Source organism: Spermophilus citellus (genome assembly GCF_964194105.1).
Source record: "Spermophilus citellus genome assembly, chromosome: 15".
In the NCBI taxonomy this organism is placed as follows: Eukaryota; Metazoa; Chordata; class Mammalia; order Rodentia; family Sciuridae; genus Spermophilus; species Spermophilus citellus.
The window spans coordinates 69,042,845-69,057,088 of NC_138195.1; positions in this window are offsets into that span (position 1 = coordinate 69,042,845).

Here is a 14,244-nt window from a genome sequence, read left to right on the forward strand (position 1 = left end):
TTACAAAAGCATCAAAAGAAATGAAGTACTCAGACATAAATTGGACAAAAATGTGAAAGTACTGTACACGAAGCTGCAAAGCCATGTTGAGAGAAACCTAAGACCAAAATAAATAGGTGGTGCTAGAAGACCACTGCCCAGACACACCTGGGTTCCACTTTCCCTCCCTCGGCCAGAAAAGGCCTGCAGGTGGAGCCCTTTCTCCCAATTCTTTGTAGCTATTGTCAGACAACGCCCATTTTATGTTTCCTCCATAATTTCCTTTCCTCTGAATTTCCACCCACAAACCTCAGGACTGGATCTAGAATTATATTTAATCTGAGGAAAAGGATCACAGGAAGCATGTTCAATACATGAACCTGTTAGTTGGTCACCTTGAGTCCTTCCCTCCCCCAGGCAGCCCACAGTTCCTCTTGGCTCTCTCCTGGCTTTTCCAGCTCCCACTGAAGTTCACTGTGCTCCTGCCTAAAAGGCTTCCCCAACTCCACTCACCATAGGCTGGATGTTTCCCACCTCTCAGTGAAGATTTCCTTCCACACAGGCAATGCGTGTTCAAAGAATTGTTCCCCAGATGATTTGATATCTGGACCAGAGACAAAGATAAGTCTCTCAGGGGAAGAAAAAAAAAATTCAGGATCTAGCATGCCAACCCCATACCCTGCTCTCCACCTATAAACAAACCAGAAAAGGTAGTTCTTTGCAGACGGCTCATGTGGTGGTTACTCTTCAGGAACAAGCTGCCGATTCCTTCTTGGAATAATTAGACATCTGTTTGGTTTTTTTTTATTTAACCACTATAACTGTGGCAATTGCTCAACTGGTTATCCTAACCATTTCCCCTCACCTCCTAGGGTCCCTCTATTTTTCTGGTCATGTTTAATGTCTAGACTGGAAAAGAACAACCTAGTGGAAAGGTGAGGAGGTTTGTCATCAGCATTCCTGAAAGCAGGAACCATACTTAAGTCATCTTGGGGAGTCCACATAGCACCATGCCTTATCTATTCCAGGCAAATTCCTCTGTACCAGACACAAATACAGCAAAATATATATTTAGAATGGATTCCAGCCTATTTAGAGAATGGGAGCTGTGGCAGTGCCAGGCCAATTCCAGGGTGAACCCTAAAGTCCACAGAGATATTACTCCTTTCCTGCTTATTTCCACTTACTATATGTAGGTTGAGAAAGTAATTCGATTGCTCTGCCAGGCAACATGGTATTGTGACACTGTGACTGGATGAAAGTTCTTAGAGGACTAATCAGACATAAGGATTTAGCCTACTAGTGACCTTAACAGCTCTAATCTCTTCCTTAGCATTCTTGGCCATTCATTTGGTAACCAACCAACTGCAGGGAAATTGTGGTAGACTGCAGATAGTTGTCAATTTTTTCTTACTTCTTCTGTGGATCCATTGTGTGTGTGTGTGTGTGTGTGTGTGTGTGTGTGTGTGAGAGAGAGAGAGAGAGAGAGAGAGAGAGAGAGAGAGAGAGAGAGAGACAGAGATATGCAGGGCCTCGTGCAGGCTAGGCAAGGGCTCTACCACTGAGCTAAATCCTTAGTCCTAATGTCTCCTGTTCTGATGTGGCATCTAATTCCTCTTTCCTTGAAGCTGGCTGGCCTTAGTGACTTTCTTCACCAATAGAATTGTGGTGGAAGTGATTCCCGAGACTTTCAAGACTGGGTCATTAGAGCTTTAAAGCTTCCACTGAGGCCTTTCAGAGCAATCACTCTTGAGTAAGCCAGCTACCAGGTAAGAAATCTAATCACTCTAAGACTGCCCTGCTGTTAGGAAGCTTGAGCTTCCCACCTGGAATGGCCGCATGGAAAAAGAGATGCTTGACTCAGCCTCACATGAGTAGAGACAGTTCTGCTAGCAACTGTGCCAACTGATAGACCCCATGTGAGAATGACCCAAGGGAGTCCATTAACACTCAGAACCATAAGAGATAATAATAATAAATTATGTGTGCTTACATACCACACCCAAAACAAACAACTATATAACTGTAGTTACCAAATAGTTATAACCATATCATCATTAATGTCTTTTGTAATATAAAAAAATTTACAACTTCTTGTGAATTTTAAATGTTTTTAAATTAAAAAACAACAACAAAACCCACATTTTGAAAGAGCTAAAGGCAGCTAGAGATATTCCCTGAGCCACGTCCCCAATGCTGACAATACCAGCACTGGCTGCAGCTAGCAGGTGTGTGTAACCATGGCCCTAAGTGCATTTGCTGGCTTTGAAAGCTCTGGAGAAAGCTGGGACGCACCCCCCTCCTTCTGCCAGTGACTCAGCTTCAATCTGAACGCTTCACTCATCACAGCTGGGTCTCCTACTAGGGAAACACCCAGTTTTTACTTTTGTCTAGTGAGAAAAGAGACTGTTTTAATTCTTCATTTTCAAAGACTGACATAACGATAGGAACAGACATGAAATGTCACTCAGTCAAAGGAAAGAGATTTTCTCTTCTAGTGTTTTTTTTTAAATATCCTTTTTCTTTGGTTCAATTAAAAAAAAAAAACCATCATAACAAACAAGTGAAATCATGTCCGCATTCTGCCGTGCTTTAGAGAGATGCTCCTCTTTCAGCCCTTTAGGGAGACCATGCCCCTCATAGACAACGTCCCTGGAGAACAGATGCCAGTCCCACCCCAACGACAGTTTCCCTCACAGCTGCTGTCTGGAGAAGCAGACCTTCCACCTTTGGTGCTTTGCAGACTCTCACTCATACACACTCATGGTTCATGAAGTGTAGAAGCAGCCACTTTGAGTTAGGAGTAGGTAGCACATAGGAAGGAAAACAGAGATCTGCAAGGTCAGTAGAGCAACCCACAAATAGTTACTGGAGCATCTAATTTTTCCCAACACTGAACGAGGCACTGTTAAAGTATAAAGATACAAGACTGGAGGCAAAAGACTGTAGTCGAAAAGCTCTGCGCTTCAAGGACCAGTTGCAAACTGGTCGTTCTCTTGCAATGTGGTCGTGGTCTACTTTTTGTTTCTCTCTGAGGGGACAAGAAAATCCTCTTTACCAATCTCAGGAGCTTGCAAAAGTCAAAAGTGAGTACAGTGTTTTGTCAACCACAGGGGCTAATGAAGTCTATTATTATCACATACCATTGTGCTAGGAGGCCAGAGAAGGAAGAGGGAACTGGGCAGGAGCTGTCAGGGAGGGCTTGATGGAGGACGTTGGTCTAAAGTGGACCTTGGAGGAAGGAAAGGATTGGGAAAGGCAGAAAAGGCATTTCTCCCAAGGGGAACTGAGAGAGGGATTTGTATCCTGTGGGGGAGGGACAAAAGTAAGGAAACTTGACCTAACCTGTGAGAGGAGTTTTGATTGAGGAACCACATGGAAAATAAGTTTAGGGAGATAAGGGAGCCCCTAATTATGAGGGATCTAGAAAAAAAGTGTAGGACGGGATAAGATATTTGGTAAAGGATATGTTCCAACTTCTTCTCTGCTCATTATCACAGAATATATCCAATACCTTCATTCTTTGAAAATATTAATCACTGTGGTCTATGCTGTAAGACCACCATAGTGAACAATGTGGAACAATGGAAATTACAACAATAATACCATCAGTTATATTGGTAGATTCAATATGTAGGCAGGGACACTTTGAGATTTAGTCTTTATGCTCTCAGAAACAAAACAATGTTTATTCTGTTGGATATTTTCTAAAAGATGCAACAAAGCATTTTCCTAATTTGAAGACTCTAGGAAAGAAAGCCTCTCTTCTTTCACACACTGATCTACCCTGGTTCTAAATCAGTACACTGAAAGGAAAGGGCAGCACGCATCTCTACACAGTCCTTTACCAAGATTCACTCTGGCCGGAGCCCCACAACTTTTCTCCTACCATGGGCACCTTGCAACTGTCCACCTTGGTATTCCAAGGTAGGAAATCAGTCTCTCTATAGGATAAAGACCATGAATCCTGAAAGGTTCTCCTTTTTTCTTTTATTTTCTTTCTTTCTATGTAGTTGTTCCTAATCTTTCTTTGGCAACTTACTCTTTTAAGGGGCTACTTTTTTTAACCTAATCTTCCTGTTCATGAAAAACAAGTAGGGGAATCTAATTGAATGTTAGAGAAATGCAAAGCATACCAAATATAGGAGAAAATTAAGCCATATCACGATTAAAGGACCATTTGAAAAGAATCATATAAGACTTCAAAAGTTGCTGTTCTCAGGTTGGGGATATAGCTCAGTTAGTAGAGTGCTTGCCTCGTATGCACAAGACCCTGGATTCAATCCCCAGCACCAAAAAACAAACAAACAAAAAACCTACCAGTTCTTGCAAGAAGAATCCAACAATTTTTCACAGAATTATGGCTATTCTTTCAAGTCAAATTACTACTAACAAAACCAAAATAAATAAATTCACTTAAAATGGAAAAAATTTTGTCAATGCCTCTAGACTTAAGTCTGAAATCGAGTCTTGTTCTTTTTGTATTTCTGTAATGTAGCATGGTAAATGTTTGTTGAGTAAGTAAATGCATTGAGTGAAATCTAGTGAAAATAGTATATAATATATTGTGAAAATAAGAAAAGATGATAAACTTCTGGATCCAATACAAAAAACAAATTAATATGGTCATAAAGAAATCCTGTGTATCCAATGTGAGTTTAATCATGTCATTATCTGGAACAAACATAGATTAACCTTTCACAATGCAAAAATAACTATGATAGCTTCTTAGCTAGATAATAAAGTATAACCATAATTCCTATACTGAGGGAGCCTAAAAATTAATGAAGAAAACAACACACATGTTTATTCAACAAAAATGTTTTAAAACAATTATATACAGACTGGCCTGAGAAAGATAGTGTGTCAGAACAGTGTTATCATTTTGGAGAATAGGTGGGGTTATGCAGGAAACATAAAATTTCTTATTGTCCAATACTATTTATTGAGACTGATTCTATCTGATCATGTAGATAAAATGAAGACTATGAGAGAGGTTGAGATTGAGGACAAAGTTGAAGATGAGGTAAACATGAAGATATAGAATGATGGTAGAGGCTAAGTAGAAGGAAGTAGAGGCTGAAGCTATGCTTAAGGAATGACTAGGACTTGGTTATCTGTGCATTTGGAGGATATTTTTATTAAAGGGATTATGATCAACAGAGTGAAGAGACACCAACAGAATTTGAGAAAATATTTGCAAATTATAAATCTGATGAAGGATTAGTACCCCAAAGACATAAAGAACCTAAGCAACTCAATAGCAAGGAAACAAAACCCAATTTTAAAATGGGCAAAGGATATGCATAGACATTTCTCAAAAGAAGGCATTTGAAAAAATGTTCAACATTATTAATCATTGGGGAAATGCAAATAAAAGCCACAATGAGAAATCACTTCACACCTGTTAGTATGATTATTATAAAAAAGACCAAAAAAAATAAGTATTGGAGAAATGTAGGAAAAAAAGGAAACCCTTGTCCATAGTTGGTGGAAATATAATTAGTACAACCATTATGGAAAACAGTAGGGCCATTCCTCAAAAACAAACAAACAAACAAAACACTCTAAAATTAAAATACCATATGATCCAGCAATCCCACCACTGGATATATATCCAAAAGAAGTCAACTCAGTGTGTAAAGAGATGTTTGCATTTCCTCATTGCAATAGTCAAGATACGGAATCCTAAGTGTTCATCAACAGATAAATGGATATAGTATATGTACACAATAGAGTACTATTCATTCTTTAAGAAGAAAGAAACCCTATCATTTGTGACAACATGGATGAACCTGGAGGTCATTATGCTAAGTGAAACATTCCAGGCACAGAAAGACATATACCATTTATATGTGTCATCTAAAAAGTCTTACCAGAAGCAGAGAATGGAATGATGGTATAACCAGGGGCTGGAGTGAAGAGGGGCAGATGTCAGTCAAAGGATACAAAATTTCAGTTAGATAGGAGGGACAAAGTTCTATTGTCCAAATGGTGACTACAGTTAACAACACATTGTATACCTGAAGACTGCTTATAGATTTTTAAGAGATCTCCCCACCAAAAAACAAGCATCTGAGTAAATGAATATGTTAATTAGATTAATTTAGTCATTCCACAATGTGCATAAGCATGTATGTGTATATATGTATGTATGTATGTGTGTGTATATATATATATATATGTATGTCATGTTGTACACCATAAATATACACAAATATAATTTTTAATTGTCAAATAAATAAAAAATAAAAGGAAGAGCAAAGTGAATGGATTTCCTTCTAGTACCTTAAACAAGTTACTCATCCTTTGGGACCCTTAATTTCCTCTCCTGCGAAATGGAATAATAAAAATTCATTTTACCTACATAACCACAACCCCACCTACTCTCTATGATCATAAATATGATAACATTGATAAAGCACCTCTTATAATGCTGGGCCCAGAGTAGGTACTGGGCTTCCCTGCTTGGGTGTTTGTCTGCTTAATCCTTATAAGATAATTATAAAGGTTTTCTATTCCATCCTTGTCTAGTTAATCATCCATGGCTCCTGGTCCTTGTTCCAATTCTGCTGCTGACTCACTATATGACCTTGGGCAAATCTCAAGTATTCTCTGAGTCTGGGTTTTTCATCAATGAAATGGGGATAAAAATCTGTCCAATATACTTCCCAGACTGGTTATGAGGATAATGCATGTGAAAGTACCATGAAATGCATAAAGTGCCCAGCAAATCTAGGGTATTATTAGGATTAAGTCCTGTATGAATCATTCTCCAAAATGCAATGTCCATCATCCTGAGACTGGGGTGAAGCTGGAGAAAAACTGGGTGACTTCAGTGAACTAGTTATTGTTTGGACCCCCTGTCAAGAGTTCACCAGCTCTATGGTGCTTCCACAGGGGCACACCAAGGGTATTTAACTGAGCCCCTTAAACATAAAATTTCAATTGTAATTTGAGGTTAGAAAAGGAAAAGGAAATAAGATTTATCAGGTAACCACAGAAGCCATGGTACATACTTATACTATTGTAAAAATGAATGTAATGTCTCATTTCCAGGAGTTTGAAGATGCTTCTTAGTTGACAGAAGAGATAAGGAGACTGCCAACTTCAGGCACACATGCACACAGATGTCCATATTCAGAGATGTGGAAAGCGCCAAACTTATTTGCAGGTTGATAAACTGAGTCAGGACCCCAGAAAAATATCTTAACAAATGCCCCAGAAGGAAATTAGACTGTGGTGGACCTAAAATTCCATTTCTGTACTTTAGACCCCAATCACACTGCAAATAGTGGAGTTGATTTTCATTTGGGATCATTAAGTTTTAAGTCAGCTCAGATTGTGAAAATCATGTTTAATTAAAGCTATGCTTGAAAAGTCTTTAAATCAGCTATAAAATAGAATAGATGTGCTTGTATTTACATGCCTCTCTGATGCCACCTCCATAAGTCATGCTAGCTAGTTTTTCCTCCAGGTCAAGAACAGTGCTTAGTTTATAAAGTAACAGTGCTTAGTTTATAGAGTAATAGACAGAATATTGGTCTTTAATATTAAAGACTATGTTGTTTCCTGTCCCCCTCTTTCTCCTCCTTCCAGAAAATACACAAAAATAAAACAAATATTTAAACACTAGAATCATAACAGACACATAGCAGATGAGACCATCTTCCTTTGCAATTCTCACTGGCTGTCTGCATAAAATCACGCATTAAGTCTTTGCATTTTAAGCCCTGACTCTGTGCTGTTTAGATCCTATCTGCCTCTTTGCAGAGGCAATTTTATTTCAAAAGATACCTTTTCAGAAAATTACTTTATTGATGTGTAACCCACAATTAGACACACTTTTTTTTTTTGAGATGGGTTTTCACTATGTTGCCCAGACTGCCCTTGAACTAAAGACTCTTCTGCCTCAGCCTCTCAGATAGCAGAGATTACAGGCACTCACCACACCCATTTTAAGTGTACAGGTTGACAAGTTTGACAAATTTATATGCCTATTTAATCTCCATATTCAAGAGATGGAATATTTCCATCACCTATGGATTTAATCCATTAGTATAGAAAGCAACGAAGATGAAGACTTTGAATGTAACATAAATAGAGAAAGGAGTAGAAATGAGGGAGAGAAGTTGCTCTACAAATACTGGGTAAATTGTTCATCCTTGAAAATAGGAGAAACAATAGACAATCAAGGCCAAGGAACCACAATAAGATCAACGTCAGTAGGATGGATGGATCATCTTGGAAGATGAAAACATATTTAAAATCACTCAGGAGGATGTGAGGCAAGAAGTATGTTCAGTCCTGGTTTTATCATTTACAAGTTCTATGTGCTCAATATGGTCCTAGTTTCCTTTCTGTGTAATAAATGCCTTGAACTACGTACTCGATTTCTGAGTAGCTGCTTTGTTAGATCTTTCATAAAGGCAGAGACTGTCTTTTACTGCTGTGACACAAGTACTCACCAAAATATTAGCATTCAATAAATATTTGTTGAATTAGTAAATGAGTTTAAGCTCTTTCCTATGTCTGTTATCTATCACTTGAGGTAGAATCATCTACATGGACAGTTTTTTGGTTTTGTTTTGGCGTCTTTTGTTTGTTTGCTTGTTTGTTTACCCTGGTGTTGGGGATTGAACCCAAGGTCTCAAGTATCAAGTACTAGGCAAGTGCTCTGTCACTGAGCTACTTCCCCAGGCTGGGGAAGAATCATCTGATTTAATATTAGTTCCTCAGCCCCTGCCAGGACCCAGTGAGTCCTGACCTAAACCACCCTCTCTGCCATACAACCTACATCCATGTGGAGGCAAAAAGATTAGTCTTGCACACCCGTTAAAACCAGTGAGACATACACTTCCCATTTACTCAAAGTAAGAAAAGCCTCAAGGCTCCCAGGAGAGCCAGGGGTATAGGGCAAAATGGGAAGGATCTGACCCTATAATTTGTGGTAGTAAAATTCATGACACACAGATCTTCTAATGAGGTACACTAAGTGGGCAAATGAGGCTAAAAGGTTGGGCATGTGACCTTCTAGAGTTACTAAGATGGTTGTAAGTATGGTTTTCCTTGGCTTAACAGCTTTCATTCTGAAAGTTTGGCAGCCTCCACTCCAGGGCAAAAGACCTTACCTCCAATTTTGCAAACATTTTTTTATTCAGGAGTTGGATAAGCAATGAATGAAGTGGGTTGGGAATATGTCAATATAGAATGTGAGAAGTGTGGTGAACTGGAAAGTACATGCTTAAACAAACATAAATATTCTAGATCAAGTTTTTAAATGTTTTGCTGGCAAAATTATTACTTCCAGAATTAGTCCCTTGGGTTGCCAATTTGGGACCCAGGCATCATGTCTGATTGTACTCTTTATGGTCAGTGTCTCTCCGGCAGTGGCTCTTAGAAAAGTTCTGAACATACAGAAATTCAATGGCTACTTCCTAAATTAATGGATTATGGTAAAGCACTGGTGTTTTATTGAGCTCAAAAATCAGTGGAGTGAGTCCCTTTCATCATCTTATTTCCCCACCTTGCATCCCAATAAGTGCCCCCTCCAATGCCTGGCTGTTCATTCATTCCCACACTTCCAGCTTGGTTACTTCAAAGTAAACTTCATTGGGCTTGAAACCCTCAGTTCTCACTTTTCAAACCTGCCCCACTATCCATCCATCTCTCTCTCTCTCTCTCTCTCTCTCTCTCTCTCTCTCTCTCTCTTTCTCTCTCTCTCTCCTCCCACTTCTCCCTCTCCCTCTTCTTCCCTCTCTATTTCTCCTCCCCTATCTCACCCTTGTTTTCACCATGACCTCTTCTTCCCAGAGCTGAACCTGAGTGTTTAATTCCCCAACCTTCTACCCGCTTCACGATTTTTGACCCTGACATCTCAGCTTTCTCTTTCTTAACTCTCCAATTTCATGCTTCTCTTTCTATTACAAAAAACTACTTAGTCAACCTATTCACACAATGGTGTCAGCAACAGCAAGTTATGCCTCCAAGATTGTTCAGTTTCAAAGAGTAATACTGAGCACAAGAAGACACCTAGACAATGAAAAAACAACAACAACTAATATTTGGCCAACAGACTTTCTAGATGACCCTTAGTTCACAGTATCACTTTCACCTTATCAGTGAAACAAGGATAATCACAAGCCACATAAACCTTCTACTGCTAGGATGTAGGAAGAACAGAGAGGAACTGGCAGAAAGCTCCATAGCTATGTGCTTGGGTTCACATTCCAGTTTTGCTTCTTGCTAGAAATCCTGAGCAAGTTACTTAACCTGTTTATGCTTCTATTTCTCCAGCTCTAAGATGGGGTTAATAATGGTACCTACCTTGTAGGTTGCTGTAAAAGTTAAAAGAGTTAAGGCATCTAAGGTCCAAGATGAGAAGGCAGCACAAATCAAGAATGAAATGAACATTATTTGTTATAGTCTGAAAATGAGAAGTACCTGCTTCTCTCTTTCTCTCTCTCTCTCTCTCTCTCTCTCTACACACACACACACACACACACACACACGGAGATACATTACAGGAATTTGTTCATTCAACTATGCAACTAGTTCCATAACTCGCCATCTGCAAGCTGGAGACCTAGGAAAACCAGTGGCATGAAATCAGTCCAAGAATGAAGGTCTGTGAATCAAAGGTCACTGGTATAAGTACTGATCTGAGTCCTAAAGCCTGAGAACCAGGAGTGCTGATGTCCAATGTTCAAGGACAGGAGATGAGTGTCTCAGCTCAAGCAGAAAGACCAAATTCCCCCTCCCTCCACATTTTTGTCCTATTCAGCCACCCAACAGATTGAATGATGCTGCCCCCACCATGGGTGAGGGTAGATCTTCTTGATTCAGTCTACTGAATCAAGAAACATCTGCACAGACATATCCAGAAATAATATTTTACCAGTTATCTGGTCATACCTAAGTGCAGTCAAGTTGACACATATAATTAAACAACACAGCTCTCAAAGATATCCATGTTCTAGCCCTGGAACGTGTGGATGTTACCTTATATGGCAAAAGGGACTTTGCAGCACCAGGAGATGGGGAGAATAGTCTGGATTATCCAGGTGGCCCTAAATTAGCCACAGTGTCCTATAAGAGGGAAGCAGAAGGAAATTGGACTATAAAAAAGAAGACCACATGACAGAAGCAGGTGGATGCACATTTACAGATAGAGGACACTATTAATGGCTTTGAAAAGAGAAGGTAGGGTCTGCAAGCCAAGAAATGCCAGCTGCCACCAGAAGCCGGAAGAATCAAGGGTAGACTAGAGCCTTTGGAAGGAACTAACCCAACCAGAACCTTGACTTCAACCTCATAAAACTCAGCTTAGACTTCTCATTTCCAGAACTGTAAGAAGATTTCTGGTGTGAAGAGCCACTAAGCTTGTGGTCTTTTTATTACTGTAGCCATGTGAAGCTAATACTGAGTGCTCATTTTATCCTGAGTCCCCTTCATAGCATAGCAGGACCTTCAAGAAGTCAGAGGAAAAAGAATCCTTAGGGATAAATAGTTATGGATATATAAATATAGATTTTTGAGAGGTACTAAGGATTGCATCCACTGAGCTACATCCCCAGCCCTTTTTATTTTATTTTTTGATATGGCACCTCAGTAAGTTGCTGAGAGTTTTACCAAGTTGTTGAGGCTGGCCTCAAACTTAAGAGTCCCATGCCTCAACCTCCAAGTTGATGGGATAACTGGCAAGTACCACCAAGCTAGGCTTTAAGCGGATATATTAATACTCTGGAGAAAACACATTTTGGTGCCTCTCTTGACACTGGGAAAATCCAGTTAAACTGTTTTCCCCCTGAGTCCAGAGGGAAAGGAAGAAGCTGATGGTCTCCATCTATTTGCATCAATTCAAGAGCCAACAGCCAAAATTGTCGTTTTTGCAGTTTTTTTTAAACAATAGAGTTTCTTTCTTTTCTGAATGTTTCAGCAGGACCAGTGGAGAAGACCTGGAAAGCAACAGCTAAGATTAGCTTCCCAGCTCCCCACTGAGACCTTGAGTGGCTGTCAGCTGGGCAGGGAACAGCAGCAAACCCTCACGCAAATGGCCTATAAAAAAAGGCCTTGTCGGAGGCACCTTGACCCGCCAGGGCTGCTGGGGTACTCGGATTCCCAGCGGCCCTCCCAGGGTTGTGCTCCCTTGCATGATGTATTTCCCCTGCCTTTTTTAGAGCTGCATTATGCTTGCTCCAGGAAACAGCCTCTTCCTTCTCATAAACACAGCCTTGGGTTCCTGACCAAGCACCGTGCCACTCCGTGGCTCCTTATCCATCCATCACACCTTGCTGTCACTCCGGGCTGTGATTATGGAGAACTGGTCCAACTCCTGAGGCGAACTCAGGGTGGGAGAAGGAAGGCGCAAACCCTGGGAGCAGCTGAGGGTCACACACACACCTCAGCTTCAGCTCACTGATGAATTTCTTGGGAACTGGCTGACATGTACACTAAGCAAGGGTTTCCGATGACCCAGCCAGTGTGGTGGAAAAGTCTCGATAAAATCACCACCAGAGCTAGGCGTGGCCTTTCTACTCCCTCAGCTGTGTGTGCAAGGACTAGAGATGGGACAGAACAGAGATAATGTAGAGGGACTGAATTCTGAAAGGAGTATATATGTGAGAAAAGGGAAGATGTTATGGGAAACTCTGGTTCTTTGTAAGCAAGATGGATAGAGCTGAGGATAGGATGTAAAGGGTTAACATGATTCATCCCAAATATATGCTCCATTGGCTCTGGTAGTGCAACTGGGATTCCCACTAATTGCTTTACAAGATCTGACATTTATTGAGTGCTTATTATTTGCCAGGCACTGTTCTCAGTGCCTCATTTAATCTTCACCATCCTGTAAAGCAGGTATCTTTATTGCTCCAATTTGCAGATGAGGAAATGGGGGTAGAGAAATGTAAAGAAAACCACAGAAAGTCACAGAGCCAGGAAATGAGAACAGATATTCAAATTCAGGTAGTGACCCAGTGTCTACAGTGTACCATCATACTACCTTACACCTTAGGAGCAACCAAAACATTGAATTCAGGACTATCAATTCAGAAAGGTAAATGTATATTTAAAAAAATCATTCCCTCCACTATTCCAAAGGATTTCCCTTTTCCCTTTCCCACCATGAGCTCTTTCTGGACTTCAACCTGTTTTCTATAGTCACAGCCAGAGTCACTGAGGGAGTTTTTTAAAATGCTGGAAATATTCTGCATCAGGGCAGGATAGTGATTACATACCATATGATGTGTATAACTCCATCATCCTGTACACTTAAGATATGGACACCTTCCTGTACCTTATATTAATATATTAATATCTCTCTCTCTCTCTCTCTCTCTCTCTCTCTCTCTCTCTCTCTCTCTCTCTCTCTCTCTCTCTCTTTCTCCCACCCGACCCCACCATTATTATCAGGACCCTAAATATGAAATGTTTTGCATCACAGCTAGGTAAGGCACAGGGAAACGGAGGGCAAAGAACCTTGTATTATAACCTCCTGTCAGTTTTCTTTTTCTCTTTTGGTGCTGGGGATCAAACTCAGGGTCTTGCACATGCTCAGCATGCACTCAACTACCAGACCATACCCCGGCCCACTTGACAGTATTTAGGAAGAATATGGTTTAAATGAGCAACAGTAGATTTGATGTAATGTGTACTTGTGAGAGAATGGAAGCTGGGACTTGGAGCAGCATGGAAAGAGGAGAATGTGCCTCATTGTTTTTACCTTTTCGCCTCATTCACATTCCTTCAACCTGATTTTTTCCCACCTTCTCAATTCAGAACATGCTCTAAGTTTTCATCACATCCAATAGTCTTTTCTCAGTGATCATCCTTCTTGACATCCTGCAACCTCTTATCTGTTGAGCAACCCTGCCTCCTTTGGAGGGGTTCTTCATTAGTCTTTGGTATGACATTATCTTCTTCTAATATTCATATCTATCTATCCCTCCCTCCCTCTCTCTCTCTCTCTCTCTCTCTCTCTCTCTCTCTCTCTCTCTCTCTCTCTCTCCCTCCCTCTCTCCCTCTCCCTCTCCCTCTTCCTCTCCCTTTCCCTCTCCCTCTCCCTCTCTCCTCTTTTCTTTTTCCTTTATTTATGTCATTTCCTTCTCCTGGTGGCCTTGAACAGGAGTAATTTCAAGAACTCATCCCTGGCCCTGGCCCTCTTCACAACTAACTCTACATTCTCTGTCTCCATTTCCTGCCCATAGTCTTTACCCAACATCACTTCTGCCTCAATGATTCCTTACTCTACAGCCTTACAGATTC